General features: G+C 34.1%; 1 long non-coding RNA gene across 1 annotated transcript; it reads right to left on the minus strand.

The window, feature by feature from the left end:
- Window positions 1–205: 205 nt before the first annotated feature.
- On the minus strand, window positions 206–15,868 carry LOC125756060 (uncharacterized). Its single transcript, XR_007414040.1, has 3 exons — window positions 15,836–15,868; window positions 3,663–3,709; window positions 206–349 (listed from the first exon to the last, which is right to left on the minus strand). It is a non-coding gene; the product is annotated as an uncharacterized LOC125756060 (long non-coding RNA).
- Between the last annotated feature and the right edge of the window lie 257 nt (window positions 15,869–16,125).

Genomic DNA, 16,125 nt, shown 5'->3' on the forward strand with positions numbered 1-16,125 from the left:
AAATCAAGAGTAATTTACATGATCAGATTACCTTAATAGGTATAAAAGTGAATGTGTATATGATGTTTTTTTCTAATAATTAAATTAAATTTTAACAAGCCATCTGGGTCTGTTATTTGACATCATAAACTACATGCATACTTCACTGTCTTCACACAATAGACCACAATCAGTCAGAAGTCAAATACCATGCAGGATAAAAACAGTAGATTCACCATAAATGGTTGGTATAATATTGTAAAAATCCTGGTTGCTTATAGACAAATGATAAAATCATATATTCTAGAGTTAGAAAAAAATATGTTTTTGTTTTAATCCAGTTCTCTTCTTTTGGTTGAAGATTTGTCATCTGTAAGTAAGTCATAAAAATATTATAAAAATGATTAGAAGAATTGACTTTGCTAATTTAATCTTTAGATTCATGTTCATAACTTATTCTCATTAATCACTGTTTATTAAATTGAAATAAATGAAATGCCCATATAGATATTAATGACATTTATTGTAGAATTAATTTAAATACATTATTTCTATAAATGTTCAGAGCCTTAAATAAAGGGGCATGTTTGAGGGTGCCTGGTAGCCAGTAGAGCATGTGACTCTTGATCTTGGGGTTGTAAGTTCAAGTCTCATGTTGGGTGTAGAGATTACCTAAAAATAAAATCTTTTTTTTTTTAAGATTTTATTTATTTATTCATGAGAAACAGAGAGACAGAGAGACAGAGAGACAGAGAGAGAGAGAGAAAGAGAGGCAGTGACACAGGCAGAGGGAGAAGCAAGCTCCAGGCAGGGAGCCTGATGTGGGAGTCGATCCTGTCCCCAGGATCAGGCCCTGGGCTGAAGGCAGCACTAAACCACTGAGCCAGTGGGCTGCCCAAAAATAAAATCTTTAAAAATAAATAAATGAAGGGACATGTTTGTATTTCTAGAAAGAAGATTCAATAAAAATCTAAATTAAAATTTTATATTTTATAAATATAAATACATATAAAATATAAATATATGGTGATATATATTTTCTATAAATGATATTTGTAATTAAGCATAAAAATAATTTTATTGCCAGTATTCCTACCAATATAATTTATATTTTAGAGAATAAAGTTATTTTCTTTAGAGAATAACATATTTTTCTGATTAAAAATACATAGTATTGTGGATAATTTGGAAAACAAAGTGTAATAAAGAAAAATTAAAAATAAAGCCCATTTGTCCATTGACTGATGAATGGGTAAATAAATAAGATGAATGGCTAATAATATCAAAAATATAATGGAATATTGCTCAGCCATAAAAAATTAAATCCTGCCATTTGTAACAACCAGGATAGAGCAAGAGTATTATACTAAGGAAAATAAGTCAGAGAAAGACACAGAGTGTATGATTTCACTCACATGTGGAATATAAGAAACAAAACAAATGAGCAAAGGGAACAAAAAGAGGTAAACGAAGAAACAGACTCAACTATAAAGAACAAACTGATGGTTATGGGTGGGGGGAATGGGGGAAATAGGTGATGGGGGTTAAGGAATGCCCTTGTCCTGATGAGTACTTTGTGGTGTATAGAAGTGCTGAATCACTATACCATACACTTGAAACTAATATTACACTGCATGTTAGCAACTGGAATTTAAATAAAAACTTTTAAAAAATCACTGCTTCAACTAGCTACAGAAAATATCAGTTCAGATTTTAGTTGGTATTCTTAGAGTTTTTAAAAGTAGATTAATTTCTGAATTGATAGTACACCTTGTATGCTTAAAAATATAACCATCTGCCAAAAGAGTGGGTCCATTTCAAAACTATTTGACTTACATTAGAGTGGTTGAAATGACATTGGTGCAAACTTAGGGAAAACAGGAGCCATTTCTTTTAAAACTTTGAGTTAGAAGAATGATTATTTAAGAGGATATTTTATGTGTACATGTATGTTTCTGTATGTGTACATAACTTGGGGGATATACATTTCTATTTTAATTGTTCAATGGTACTAATGACTAAATTCACAAATATCAAAATCCATATGGCTGGACCATTTCCTTTGTGTTAGAGCCCAGACACTTGCATCTTAACTAGTCAGTTTCTGTGCTTTGCCAGCAAACTTGGAAGTTAACAAGATGGGTCCAAAGTAAACCATTTGGTTGATTGGCGGTACTAATGAGAGATTGAGAGTTCGTTTTATGCAATTGTGCATATTTGCAAATGTAGAACTACTCAAAGAGTTCAGCTTTCTGGGAGGAAATCTTTTGGAATAACGCAGTTGTTGATTTTGTGTATGGTAGGGTATTATTATTATTGCTGTAGCTATTTTTCATACTGCTTTTACAAAGTTAGTCTCTTAGAAATTTCATTTGACTAGTTGGAAGTGAAGAAGGAGGATTTTTCTGAAGAGTATTTTTCTTAAATAATAACCTAAAAACAGCAGTTAACCATTGCCGCAACAGGCTTGCAGAAACTATAAGGAATAGGAAGATGGGAGAATGGAGGGGGTTCAATGCAGTCTTTTGGGATTAAAGTAATGAATATTAATGCCAAATAATACATGTGGGACAGTAAAGGAAGCCAAGGATACAGCATAAAACTATAGAAAATGAATAGATGAGAGAAAATAGATAGTAAATTGCAACCATAAGAGACATGATTACAGGAAGGAAGGAATATCAAATAAGACTTGTTCAAAGCTGCTTTTCTCAGCAAGTTTCTCATTTAAAGGGTGAGAATGAGTTCGGTTTTCCACAGTCCATATCATACTAAAAACTTGAGGACTGTTTAATTCTAAGTATTGTTAAATATTATTGAAAAGTTATCATTTTAGGTTTTGAAGAAAAAGAAATTAACAGGCTCCAGGTGCATCCTTAAGAAATTGGTCAGTCTCAACTGATTCTAACTGCCCACTAGAGTCACTTGAGGGGATTTGAAATTCTAGTGCCTAAGCCATACTCCAGTCTATTTAAATAAGAACCTTCAGGTTATTATGTGGGCCCAGGCTTCAGTATTTTTTTAAGTTCTCCACAAGAAACCAACGTGCAATTACATTTGCAAATCAAGGTACTAAAGTGATATTTCTCAAAGTGTGGTTCTCAGGCTTGTTACATCAGAGTCACCCCAGAACTTAATAAATACATTCCTGAACGGAAATCTAAATGTCTTGAATTAGAATAACGGGTGGTGAGGAGCTGGAATCTGTATTTTTAAAAACAGATACTTTTAGTTCTAGGTATATTAATTTGGGCAAATGACTGAAATGAACTGGGTAAATTGGATAAACTTAATCTTCTTAAAGAAATATTTTTTTCTGAAGAAGATATTACAAAGATTTGTAATTATTATGATAAAATATCCCGTTTAAGTAGAACTATCTTTCTTAGAAATGTAAGTAACATGTATTTACATTATTAAGTTTCACGAAATCCCTCTACAGGGTGGTTTCAAGCACCAATTAGGCTCAGAGAAATAACTATTCTGAACAAAATTACAGAGTTAGATTGGAGTAATGGATAATGGAACCAAGATCTGAATTTGTTTCTCTTTAAAGATGAATCTTGTGCATTATCACATTAAGTGATTCTCCCTAGTTTCTCTCTCTGGTCACCATATCCTAACATCTTCTTTATTTCTTTCTCATTATCTATCTTTACTGTTATTTGGTGCAAACCACTCACCTTTGTCAGCAGTCCAGGGTCTCCCTTTCAGTCTTAAGTCTTGCTGTCTGTAACAATATCATCACCCATTTTATCTCTGGTAGCCACATGAGTGAGTTCAGAGTCAAGGCTAGAGAGGGACAGAGCTACAAAAGATCTCAGATATCCTATTTTCCCAACAATTAATTTTGCAGCCACTGAATTTACAGAAATTCAATTTCAATGACCTTATTTACTACTTCACTTACAATTGTGGTTAAAACTTAGGCCTCCTCATTATTTAAAATTCATTGTTTATTGTCTTTCCCATTCCCAAAACACACAATCAAGTCTTTTAATGTATAATCATACTTTTATGTTACTCTTTTATTACAAAAACAGCTAAAATAATAGGACAGGAAACAATATTGAGTGATACCCAGGGTTTTTCTTTTTCCTTTTTTTTTTTTTTTAAATTTCCATTCTTAAAATCTTTCTCATTTCTTCGAACTTAAGCAGTATTTTTATTGTGCCTTCTTATTCAGCAATCACCTTCCATTCTACTCATCCACAACTCTGATTCTGGCTTCTGTTGACTTTGTAAACTGCTTAAACTTCATGATTATTTATCCAGCATTTTTTCAACAAGCACTACTTTCTTTACTCCTTGACTTGCCACCATTCTTTTCTTTCATTAGCAGCCACTAGTATATGTAAACCCAACTGCCAGATTTCCTCAGTCCTGCATGAAAGCTCTCAGGCATGTCTGGAGTCAAATAACCTAACCTGATGAAATCTTTTCTCAGCTGGGTTGCTCCCAGACCTTCATTTTTGTTAATAATGTAACATCATTCTCCTTTGAAGTCAGTCTTACTATATAATTACCATATTCCTCCATTCTCTTTTCAAATTCCATCAATTCTTTCATTTCCAGGAAGTTTTCTAGATGATTCTAACCAATCCTAAACTACTTCTCTCCTTGTACTGTACTTTTTAAAAAATAATCTGGAGCCACTTCTTTTTTTTTTATTCTTTTGTATTCTTATCTCTTTAGTAGGGTGTAAATTCTCTCAAAGTAATGATCATTTCTCTTCATCCATAGTACTTCCACATACAAATCCATTTACTTTCATAGATGATATTTCAGAAAAAAATTGTTAAATGAATGACTGGGTTAAAGCTAGGGGCCGAGAACTCCAATGGTGCTAAAAAGACACCTGATCTTCACATTGACATTTGATTTACACATTCTGACATAATTGCCACGATTGACTAGCCAACATCCAACTCATTGCAAGCCAGTTAGAGAAAAACATTTGTATGGACACAAATTCCTAAATGGCAGTCTGAGGAGCTTCATGGGTCCTCTCCTCAAAATAACCATACTGGTGAAAATTATTACAATAGCAATTTAAAGTCTCTGAAAATTGTCTAAAGTCATATAGTAAATAAAAAAGACATTTATTCAAGGAAATTAAACAAATATTAAGAGCAATGAGAATCTATGGCTCTTGGAGCTAGGACCCACCTCCTAAGCACCTCCCATTCTCTCCTGCCTAACTCAGCATGATGGAAACTCACCTTGGTGTATGCAGCCAAGAACACAGGGTTCCCTCTATTCCCAATTCTAAGTTGAGGGCTATGGTATCTCCCTAAGAAAGGCAGACTTCTGACACTTCTTATATTTCCACAGTTCCATACTAGAGAGGCTCTCTTCCAGAGAGAAGCTGCTGAGAGATCTGAGGCTCTCTTCTTTTGCTTAGCTTTTACTTTTAGGGTGAAAGTTCTGTACCAGGGGTCACAAGTCAAAAACACTAAGGCCCCAGTCATCCACTCCCAAGCTCATTTGTAGGGAGGAGTTTCCAGTCTAAGAGTCTCATGCAATACTGTCTAAGCTAGCTGGGTGCCTAGGAGTTTCCAATCTAGAGAATCAAGTGGAGGGGACAGAAGGCTACTGCTCCCACCCAGTACCATGCTGATAGAGAAGAGAAGCAGACCACTCTTCCTGTCTCTAGTTCAAGAATGGTAGTAGTGACTTTAACAGAAGGCTGGAGACAGCTTTAAGAACAGAGCTATGAAGCTTTTCCCAATGGAACTGACATTATTTGGAACAGAGCGTGAGGAAGTTCAAGTTTAAGGGCTTCTTTGAAGAAAATGGAGATTTTGGTAGTAAGGAGTTAAGAAGACAGTTTCTCCTTGAGAGCAATAAGCTAACCTTTAGTTGAGTTAGAAGTTTACCAGAGGAAAACCAGAGGTAAATAAGGCTAGGAAGAACCCTCCTGCCATGAGAACAAACCTCTAAGAGTGGCCTCAAACAAATTCAATAAAGACACAAATTTAATAAGGTCCTTTGAGCAAGGACCATGGAGCAATTTATGCCCCAGTGTATTGTCAAAAATAATAGAGTAATCAACTAGCAGTCAGTGGAGGCTAAGAGGTAGGTAGCAAACCAGACAAATCAGAAAAGGGTTAAAGGCAATAGTCAAAGAGACACTAAAACCAGTGTCATCATGAGGTGAATGTGCACATCTCTAAGAAATTGGAATGTTTCTAGAGTTCTTTTTTTTTTTTAATGTTTATTTATTTATGATAGTCACAGAGAGAGAAAGAGAGAGAGGCAGAGACACAGGCAGAGGGAGAAGCAGGCTCCATGCACCGGAAGCCCGATGTGGGATTCGATCCCTGGTCTCCAGGATCGCGCCCTGGGCCAAAGGCAGGCGCCAAACCCCTGCGCCACCCAGGGATCCCTGTTTCTAGAGTTCTTAAAAATGATTTTGACAGTTTTTGCCAGCTTGTTCACTGATTTATTAGAGGGACAGAGTTTTGGAACTTCATACTCCACCATTTTCCTGTCAGAGCCTATCAGTCAATTGATTTTTGACAAGGATGTCAAGACAGTTCAATGGGCAAAAGAATAGTCTTTTCAAAAACTGATACTTTAAAAATCATATACAAATAATAAACTATAAATTTTTTAGAGGAAAATATAGGAATAAATCTTAATGACCTTGGGTTAGGCAAAGATTTCTTAGAGATGACATCAAAAGTATAAGCAATCAAATAAATAAAATTGGTAAACTGAATATCAAAATTAAAAATCTTTCTGCTTCAAAGGGTATAGTAAAGAAAGTAAAAAGATGGGGCACCTGGGTGGCTTAATGGTTGAGTGCCTGCCTTTGGGTCAGGTTGTGATCCTGGGTTCCTGGGATCAAGTCCCATTTCAGGCTCCTCATAGGGCGCTTGCTTCTCCGTCTTCCTGTGTTTCTGCCTCTCTCTCTGTGTGTCTCTCATGAATAAATACATAAAATCTTAAAAAAAAAAAGGAAAACACAACCCACAGAATGCAGAAAGGATTTGCAAATTATATTTCTGATAAAGCATTTGTATCCAAAATGTATTGACGGCACTTCTTTTTTTAACAATAACCCAGTTATATAATGGACAGGTATTCTGAATAGATGTTTCTCCCCAGAAGATGTACAAATGTCCAGTAAGTCCATGAAAAAAAAGGATCAATATCATTAGTTACCAGAAAAATACAAACCCAAACCACAATGAGATACAACTTCACACAAAATAGTTATAGTAAAAAGGGTAATAACAAGTGTTGGCAAGAATATGAAGAAGTTGGAACCCTCATACATTTCTGATGGGCATGTGAAATGATGTAAACCCTTTGGGAAACAGTCCAGTTGTGCCTCAAAAAATGAAACACTGAGTTGCTTACGACACAGCAATCCCATGCCTAGGTATATATCCAAAAGAAATGAAAATGTACATCCACACAAAAACTCACACATGAATGTTCATTGAAGCATTACTCATGGTAACCAAAACAAATGCCCTCAGCACATCTGTAAGAGTTTTGAAAAAAATATTATCACTGACATCTTGGATTTCATGGACCTAAAAGGAGCAAATGAAATCTTTATTTCTCTTAAATCTTTATTTCTCTTTTTCTTATCTACATCTCTCATTCTCTCTCATTCTTTCTTCCTCAAAGTTCATTAAGAACTCCAAATATGTAGTTATTGAAGAATTATTGGAATTATTATTAAAGTGAAGTGATATAAGGAACTCTTATAAGGCAATCTATAAATAAAGACATGTTGGTAAATTCTTTATAGAGCAGTGCTGAGAAAACACAATGTATATCAGAGTAGGACGACACAGGCCGCTGCATGCTTCCTCTAAGATCTGTTAAGGTAGTAGTAGTAGTTGTTGTTTTTAAGCATGAAAGAAGCAATATGGATTCACCGTGAGAGAATATAATATATAGTGTTAGATGCATGAGGCAAGTCATAATATATGGCATTTTGCCAAGAATTTTTTGAAGGATCCTAAAGAAAGTGGCATGATTAGAATAGAATTGCTAAACTGGGGGTCCTAATGATAAATTTAACAGATTTTGAAAGGACATTTGAAGAGATTTGTTAAATATTGGATTTAAAAATATCAAAAGTACCAGGATTGATTTGATAGGCTTTGTATATGTATGTTTGGGAAATAATGCATATTTCTAGTGAGAAATAACATTGTGATTTTCAATTTATTGGGAATTTGTAAAAATCCTATCATGTTAAGAAGTGTTTGTATTTAGCAGCAGTTTTTACTCTATGGAGAAGCAGCTTATGTGTGCTAGAGGGAGAATAAAGCTGGTGACATTAGCAAGTCTTTCAGACAGATATTTTTTGCCTCAACATCTGGTGGATAATAAAAATGATCCTGGTTTACAGTTCTTTACTACTGTATGTTTTTTAAATGTAAGATGAAAAAAGCCAATGTTAGGCAGTTGATGTAGGGAGAGTGTGTAACCATATCCACTGGAATTTCAATAAAAGAGTATGAGTTGGGATCCCTGGGTGGCTCAGCGGTTTAGCACCTGCCTTTGGCCCAGGGTGCGATCCTGGAGTCCCGGGATCGAGTCCCATGTCGGGCTTCCGACATGGAGCCTGTTTCTCCCTCCTCCTGTGTCTCTGCCTCTCTCTCTCTCTTTCTCTATGTCTATCATAAGTAAATAAATAAATAAATAAATAAATAAATAAATAAATCTTTAAAAAAAGAGTATGAGTTGACATTGAAAGCATTCAACAATCAACATATGCATTTAGTCATGCTCTATTGACAAGATTTGATTTTAATGAGCAGATTTTTAGGTTTCTAGTCTGATTTACTTCTCCTACTGCTTAGTAGGTTTAGTGACCCTGGAATGATGGCTAGTTTTCTGTTTGCAGTAGAAACAGCCATAAGCTCTTAAGGCTTCAATGCAACTGCCTGTATAGCCTCTATGGCCCAGCTGCATTAGTTTACTGTGCATTTGTGCTCTTGCTGTAGAAATAGTCAGGTCCAGTCATTCTAATTGAATAGGCCAAGGGATAGTATGATGTCTCTAATCATAGAGATATTTGACCATGATCTAACCATTAAAAAAAAATTCAGACTAGTTGCTTCCCTGTAGAGCAGCATCTTCTATATGTCCAGTTTTGTATTCACATTTTTATTTAGAATGTTTGGAGGAAGAAATGTACCACTTTCCCCTGGTTTTGCTACTGCTCTCCCTCACTCCTGGTATTCTGATCCTACTCATAGTACTACTAATTGCCACTGCTGTAGTAATACTGTTTGATGTGGCACTGATGAATCCTGTCTCTGTTCCACCTTGGCCACAGAATCCTTAATGGTGCACCATCTACTTTACTGAGAGCCACAGCTCTTTCTGCTTCTGAAGAAAAGGAAGATGTTTCTTCCAACACTTTCTGTCATTCTAGACATTCTTACCTCTAAGTGAGTATACACTTTTAAGCAGCTTTCTCATCAGTCTCCCAAATTATATTCTTTTTAGTGGCTCCTTTTTTTTTTTTTTGAGAAAATTGCTCCTAGTTTCTCAGGACTTAAAATGGGAAGAGTTGGATTTAGTGGGAACTTGTAACAGGGATTGCTTTTTATAACAATATCAACCTTGAAATAGGTTTACTCTTCTTTGTGTCAGAGTACACTTCCTCTTTTCTAAGTGGCACCTTTTTCAACAGTTGAATTATGTTTTGAAATAGTGTTTTACTCACTAACTAAAGTTAAGAACTTTATTCTCACTTTCCAAGAAGTATGATATCCTCTACACTACCTCCTAAGGGATCAAGGTATCCTCATACAGTCTTCTGTTTTTTTATATCCCAAATGTTTATTTGGCATGCACTTTATGCCAGCCACTCTAGCAGACACACTCAAAACCACAGTCTGTGCTGCTTTGTGTGTGTGTGTGTGTGAGTGTGTGAATCAAATGATGCTGTTTTTATTCTTATTATATTATGCTTTTTAATCCTATTTTCTCTTTTCACTTGAGTGTAGTTGACACATACATTAGTTTCAGGTGTACAACTTAGTGATTTGATGAGTTTATATATTATGCTATGTGCACCGCCAAGTATAGTTACCATCTGACCCATTACATCACTATTGCAATATCATTCTGCTTTTATTCCTCTGACTTACTCATTCCCTAACTGGAGGCCTGTAGTTCCCTCGGCCCCTCAACCCATTATACTCAAGTCCCTACACCCCTTCCCTCTGGCAACCATTAACTTGTTCTGTGCATATATAGTTCTGATTCTGCTTTTGGTTTATTCATTTTTTAAGATTTCATTTATGAGTGGAATGATACAGTATTTGTGTTTGTCTTTCTTGGTCTGATTTATTTCACTTAACACAATATCCTCTAGGTACCTCCATGTTGTCTCAAATGGCACATTCTAATTTTTTATTGTTGTGTAATATTCCATTGTATCTATGCCAAATCTTCTTTATCCATTCACCTATTGATGGACACAGGTTGCTTCCATGTCTTGGCTATTATAAATAATGCTACAGTAAACATAGGGGTTTGAGTTTTCTCTGGGTAAATACCCAATAGTGGAATTATTAGATCATGTGGTGTTTCTATTTTTAAGTTTTTTAGGAAACTCCATATTTTTTTCCACAATGGCTATATCAATTTATATTTCCATGAACATTGCACAGAGTTCCCTTTTTTCCACATCCACTTGTTCTTTCTTATGTTTTTGATTTTAGCCATTCTGATAGATGTGAGACGATATCTCATTGTGGTTTTGATGTGCATTTCCCTGATGATGAGTGATGGTGAGCATTATTTCATGCATCTGTTGACTATTTGCATATTTTCTCTAGACAAATATCTACTGAGATCCTCTGCCCATTTTTTAGTCATGCAGTTTATTTTTTGGTGAGTCATTTAAGTTCTTCATATATTTTGGATGTTAACCCCTTACTGGATACATCATTTGCAAATATGTTCTCCTTTTCAGTAGGCTGCGTTTTTGTTTTCTCGATTTTCCTTTGATGTGCAAAGGCTTTTTATTTTGATACAGTGCCAATAGTTTATTTTTGATTTTGTTTCTCTTACCTGTGGAGATATAGCTGGAAAAAATGCTGCTGTGGCTGATATCAGAGAAATTATTGCCTCTTTTTTTTCTAGGATTTTTATAGTATTAGGTCTCATATTTAGGCCTTTAATCCATTTTGAGCTTATTTTTGTGTATGTTGAAAAAGTGGTCCAGTTTCATTCTTTTTCATGTAGCTGTGCAGGTCTAGCAACACCATTTATTGGAAAGATACTCTTTTCCCCATTTTATATTCTTGTTTCCTTTGTCATAAATTGACTATATAGATGTGGACTTATTTCTGGGACTGACTTCTCTTTCTATTCTGTTCCATTGATCTCTGTATCTGTTTTTGTGCCAGTACCATACTGTTTTGATTATTATAGCTTTGTAGTATATCTTGTTATTTGGGATAGTGATACCTCCAGTTTTGTTCCTTCTCAGGATTGTTTTGGTGATTTGGGGTCCTCTGAATTCCATACACACAATCTATGGTTTTTTCTAGATCCTTATGGGGAATTTTGGCAAATTCCTTAGGCAGTTATTTAAATCAGACCCAATGTACTCTTTTTATTATAACTTTTAATTTTTATTTATTTATTTGTTTTTATTGAAGTTTGATTTGCCAACATATAGTATAACACCCAGTGCTCATCCCGTCAAGTGCCTTCCTCAGTGCCTGTCACCCAGTTACCTCAACGCCCTGCCCACCTCACCTTCCACAACCCTTTGTTTCCCAGAGTTAGGAGTCTCTCATGGTTTGTCTTCCTCTTTAATTTTTCACACTCAGTTCCCCTCCTTTTCCTTATAATCCCTTTCACTGATTATAGAGAAATGGGAAGAATGTTAGAGGGAGTAATGTGGAGATAGTTTTGGTGACAAATAAGGATATCATCTATAGAAGAAGAAGCCCCAAGCACGTTTGTAGGAGAGATCAATGTTGGTATAAAGTACATTTTTTTGTTATCTCAAAAATTTAATATCCTTCCTAAATTTATGAGAATTGCTACTTGAGGCTGTCAGGAAGAATTGTTGAGGACTTGAAAATGGGCAAAGGAGACAATAAGACATTATTGAATTCCTTGAAGGACTTTCTGTTGTCCAGTCTATTTTAAATTATTTGGGTGTTAGAAGGTGGGGTGTGGAAAACTGATCACACTGCACATAACTCCTGCCCATAGAAATTCAAAATGACTTTTGTCCAAGACAGAATGTTAATCCCTGCAAGTCAAATTCTCCTTTGAACCCGTCTTAACAGCTTATTAGTTCTCTTATTAAGGAGTTAAAAAATTTGACATGGTTTACTTTATATTTGTACAAGTCATGATTTTCCTTCTTCCAAAATCATAATTCACAAGGGCTGTGAATGAATTTTGATTCTCTTATTTTTTGAGTCTTTTGACTGATTTTAAACCATCATACTTCATACAAAAAGACTGTGATTACATTCATAGCAATGGACAACTATTTGAAAACTTAAAAGAAAAAATCTCTGGAAGTTTTTAATTTAAGAGTCTATTTTGTCGAGACACCTGGGTGGCTCAGTGGTTGAGTATCTGCCTTTGATTTAGCATGTGATCCTGGGGTCCTGGGATCAAATCTGGACTCAGATTTGATCTTCTCCCTCTGCCTATTTCTACCTCTCTCTGTGTCTTTCATGAATAAATAAATAAAATCTTTATAAAAAACCTCAAAAAATAAAAATAAAAATCTATTTTGTCCTTGAAACATTAAATGTTAGCTTGTTGTAAAACTTCCTCTAAATAGCAAAAGTACATACATCTAAAGGAGATTTTAAGTTAAGTCTGCAAACTTACTTAAAATTTTCAAAACATTTTTCTAGAATGATGGCTTTTCCATGCTGCACAACTGGTCATTTTTCAGAATGGTCTTTGAAAACATTAATAAATATTTTGATTTAATGAAATGTGATCAGTAAAGTGTTATTGTCCACTCTAATTAACTTACATGATGGTTATATTTAATGTCATTTTTTATTACAAAAGACACATCTTCATAACTTATAAAATACTAAAATCTTGAAAGAAGAGAATGAAAATTTCTCAACCAGAGATAGTAAACAAAGTAACCATTTTTAAAACATTGATTTTTTTTGGCTTCCATTGGATACACACACACACACACACACACACACACATACAGGTGTGTGTGTATATATACATACATATATATATATATAAAACTTACAGGTGTATATATATATATATATATAACTTATCTGACTTCATTTAGCTGTTTGCATATTTTTCTATATGCAATTAAAAATTTGAAAATATTTTTATGATAGCATAATGTTCTAAATGTTAGATTTAATTATTCTTCCTTTGTTAAATATTTTGAATATTTTCAGAACCTTAAATTATGCCGTGATGAACATCTTAGCCTAATGATCATCGATGATTTTTCAGGATATATACTTGGACCTCCAAAGCAGAATTACCTTTTCAAAAACTGCTTATGTTTTTAAGGCTCTTTATATATATTTTCAAATTGTTTGAAGAGGGTGCACCAATTTACAATCCTAGCACAGAGTAGATGTCTCACAAGCAAAAGTCAGATTTTTAGGAATAAGTAGTGTTTTCTGCATACATGTAAACCCACATACATGCATCACATAAATATTTATCTTGGTGATCAGTAAGTTACTATTTAGAATAGAATTCTAATAAATATTCTTAAATTGCTTATATTATATAGGTTCTCTGACACTGTAGTATTTTTTAATATCTGGAAAAAATTGGAAGCAATGGAACAAATTGGCTAAAGCTAGGCTAGTATAAAACCAAATTTAGGAAATGGATATAACTGACACCACCTTTAAATAATTCTTAGTATCTTCTTAACTCATCTTAGGTAAACATTTCTAAGTTCTGGATAAAGCCTTGCCTTTCCTGTAAATGTCGCTTAATACATAAAAGGTTCTTGGACTTGGTCAGATTTAGGATGAAATATGCTATATATAATTCCTAAAGTGCTGGCTGTTTCATATCTACATGCCTAAATCATTTTATTATCCGCTTAATAGCAGAACAAATTAGTCATCCTCTCTGATTCTGGTGCACATTATGCTGAGACATGCCCACCCTAATATGCTTTCTGATAAAGTAAATGCTCACCCTGTCAGAGCACAAATCTTATTTGGGCTTCAGGAAAGTCAAGGGAGAGAGAGCTGAGTCTGCAGTAGGATTGCTTACTCCAGGAGAACTGAGATTTATTAGCCGACTTCATTAAATATATGGAAGACCCCAGCACTCAAGGTTAGAAAATTAGGATGCAAACATGAAACCTCTGTATGAAATGAAACAGGTAGCAAAAACAAGAAAGATGGATTTTTGCACTTTACACGAGTAAAGAAGGTGGGCTTATATTAAAGTAAATGCTCCAGCTTAGCTAAGTGAAATGGTATGCTTTTCAGTTACTTGCTTGGCTTAGTAATCTGTGACTGTAATATAAGTAACAACACTAATTAAATCTGAGAGATGTATGGTTGTTAATATGAAACGAAGTCTCAACCCCAATTGCATATTGCTATATTTGTATAACAATTTTTAAAAATTGCTTAGAGTATGTAGTTTAACAAGTAAAATTTAACATCTACAATGTTTCTTTGAAAAAGGACTAATCTACATAATGGTAGATAAATTTTAACTTGGAATAAAAAGATGCATGCTACATTTTATTGTAATGTTACTGAAATGGACATATTTAGAAATTGTGTTTTGATATTTTCCAAAGAGGCTTTCATTCAAGAAGTTAAATAATAGTAGGTAGGGGGTTAAAATGATGTTTATGTTTTCTTTTTTATTTCTCAGTTCTACTCCTTCATATTATTTATGGCCATGAGTCAATTTTTCATAATTGACTGTTTTTTGAAAAAAAAAAAAAAACCTACCTATATTCAATCACCTAAAAATGCTCTCATTATCTGCCCCCTTCTTAGTCTCCTAATACTGTGGTTTGGGCATGTAAGAATAATTGTGTTGTAGCTGTAATATTAATTTGCTTTTGACTTGGAAAAATGTCTGGAATGGAGTTCAAAAACAGGGAACTAGAATCTAGAGAGAAAATATTAGCATTATAGGCTTTAATAGATGAAGTTCTAAAATAGGAAAAGTAAAGTAACTTTTCTGAGAAAGTATGGTATCACCAAATTGTTAACTCTGAATCTATATTCTTTCCAATATATATTTATATATTTTTCAAGTCAAGAAAACAGATGGGGAGATAGAGTTTATATTAGTGAATAGTTAGTAGAGAAGAGGTAAAAAAACAGATACCAAGTGATAGGACTGAAGAGAAAAAAAAAATTCCACTGGGAGTAGGCATTGAGATATGAATTTATAGACACAGCTAAATTCATGTAAAATAGCAACTGATTGACTATATTCTTTACATCTCCCTTATATAGAGCTTGCTTTCTGTTACCTCTTCCTGATTCCTATCAGTTGTAATCTTAGAAGGGATACTGTCCTAGCTTCACATTCCTTTTTTAAGTAATACAAGATAATCATGTCATTGAAGCTATTATACATTTCTCATTAAATATGTAATTTAATTGGTGACTTAGATGATGTCAGTCATCATACTATATGCTTTACAAATACCATGTTTTAAAAAAACAAATACCATGTTTAATCCTTAGAATGAGTTCCCCTTTCAAGATAGATATTATTATCTCTATTTTTCAGTTGAGGAAACTGAAGCTCGGAGAGATTATGTGGCTTATGTCAAAGTCTCACACATTAAACCAGTAGCAATAAGATGTAAAAATACCCTCTCATTTCAAAAATGATCATTTACCTTGAATTGGTGTGTTTTATCAGGACTTAGTTGACATAGTCAATATGGTTAGCTATAGATTACTAAGTGTCTAATCCCCTGTGTTGTAATTTTTCCATGATGCAATAATGTGCATAAGATACTCTGCCCATCCCTGGCAATCTCATCTAGCTGTCACCTCAACTTTTACTCAGTTATTAACTTTCTGAGATCTTTTAACTCCACAAATTCCTTACACTGATATAATCTATTTTGAACATTATTAGGCTTGTGACTAAAAAAAGCAAGATGGAAGTTCAATGATTTTTTTT

This window comes from Canis lupus, chromosome 11 (assembly GCF_003254725.2).
Source record: "Canis lupus dingo isolate Sandy chromosome 11, ASM325472v2, whole genome shotgun sequence".
NCBI classification, from domain to species: Eukaryota; Metazoa; Chordata; class Mammalia; order Carnivora; family Canidae; genus Canis; species Canis lupus.